Consider the following 2338-nt stretch of genomic DNA (forward strand, 5'->3'; position numbering starts at 1 on the left):
ACTTATCTGTCCATGTGCCAATTATAAACTTTAGCCCTGTGGTCCGGACTTTTACGGACTAATAAACCGATTTAGGTTTAAAGGCTGAAGTGTGTCATTTCTGCAACACTAGAGTCCCAAAAGTGATTGTTTTCAAACAGGATTTCTGAATGCTTCCCATTGGTCGGATCATTACGCCATAAACTTTGTGGAGCTGGTCTGGATGCTCAAATAAACAGATTAATGTTCTGAGGGCACCACCAAGTTGCAGTGTTTACGCATTTTAGAGGAATCCACCTACCGACCCCATTTGCCACAGCCTACCTGACATTGAAAAATTACACACTTCAGCTTTAACACAAGCAGAACTATTATCCGTGTTACTAGCGTTGGTGGTTTTTGTTTTATGATGAATTTATTTTTATTTAAAGTGCAATAATGTAATCATTGAAAAAGGAGGGATTTGAGGGAACCAAGACAACCTTTGAATGGACGAACAACTGGACTGTATATGTTTAGTTATTCTTATCCGCAAAAATGTGATACATTATGTATTGGACTGGGTGAAAGAGTTTCTTGTTGTTTTTTAAAAGATTGTAGTAGAGACGAGTAACTTAACTATATATCTGTATCTATTTAACACGTAATGTGATACATTTTATTTATTTAAGTAAATTTGGTATAACACACAGTATGTATTCTCTATGATACATGATTTTGTAAACGACTAAGACATATTGTTCAATATTTTTTTAACAGCAGGGCTATATTTCTGTCTCTCATCCGATTCCTCGATCTTCCTATTCTCTCTCTTGGCTGCGAGTGGGCTTTTGAAGAAGAGCTGTTTGAATGGTTCTCTAATATTAGCATCATCGAGGATCTTCACACTTTAATAAATCACAAAGGCCCATCAGTTAGTTCTTTGTAAACGCTGTCGTCTTTAGATGGCTGACGGATACAACCTTTTGAACACTGCCTTTTATATGCAGAACCATATTTTAGATGTCGCGGCTGTTTCACACAAACGGAAATCATAATGTTACTTTAATAATGTTGAGAATATTATTTAATGTGATGCTCGTAGATCAAGTTTTGGCCGGTGGAAATGGATGACTACCATAAGCCTGTTTGACCTGCATTCTGCACCTCACATACCCACGAGGAAGTCGGTCTGTGCCTCAAAATAAACTTGCGTGTGTGAACGAGAGAGAGAGAGAGAGAGAGAAAGGAAAGAATCCACACTTCTATCAGCTGGGATATAGGCTACAATATTTGACTGTTTATGAGCCTTTTGGCTTTTGAGGTTGTCAGGAGAGTCTCATTAAACCAACTCTGTGGAGTGATTATCCAGAAGGACGCGCTACCAAAAAGTGTCTTTTACTTTAAGAATTTCATTATGTTGGCTGTCTCTACCGTACGGCGTTCTTGTGACGTCCAAGGTGACCCAGGCTGGGGTAATTATGCTCTACGGTTTTTGTTATCTCCGGATAAAGAGCCCACTTTTCAAGCTTCGAGTGAGAAGCGTTTTAGAATCCAAACATTGAGTACTTTTTTTCATCATCTTTTCTTTGATATTGCTGAATTGCAGTTTACAGCGCATTGATTTAATCTTCAATACTGCCAGCGCTCACCGATAGGTTTATGTGCTGTAGGATAATCGTACTTTTTTCCTAACATTCCTGCAAGTTCTGTGACAGCTAAAGAGAAGCCTGGTGCGGAATGACATGCATTTCATTTTCATAAAAACACAGGCACGAGAAGAGGCAGGCTAAACCCATCATCATCATTGTGCCAGTCTTATTCTGCGTGTTCCTGAAAAGCGTATTATTGAATGATCTTACAAGTTGATAAATGATTCAATACATGCATATAAAAACATCAAGGCAGGACGGGAATCGTCCTCTGGAAGAAATAAGCAGTAATATATCAACGCCACAGGTAGCTGTGGTGAAAAATGAAATGCGTTTAAAAGTCAAGGGGGCCTTGTCTCATTCAGCAATGAGAAAGATGCGATGGAATGATGAGGCAGACGTATTTTCCAAACATTAATAATTCACCCTTTCATTTAAATGTGTCTGCTCATTTTAAATATTTGCTTGTGCCCTCGAGAATAGCATAGGGTTCACTTCATTGTGACTTTATACGCTCTTCCAAATAGGTTTTTTTAATGATCGTTTGTTGGTTTCTGAGTTAGTTATATTGTTTTTTATGTTGCAGTATAGTTTCCAGGCTTTTAAGGCATCAGGAAAGTAATAGTAATAGTACACAAAAATGGTCCCCATTGACTCGACCATAGTCATTTTTATTCCTACTATGGAAAGCAAATGGGGACCAATCTTTGGCGTGAACTATTCATTTG

This window comes from Barbatula barbatula (assembly GCF_947034865.1).
Source record: "Barbatula barbatula genome assembly, chromosome: 16".
NCBI lineage: Eukaryota > Metazoa > Chordata > Actinopteri > Cypriniformes > Nemacheilidae > Barbatula > Barbatula barbatula.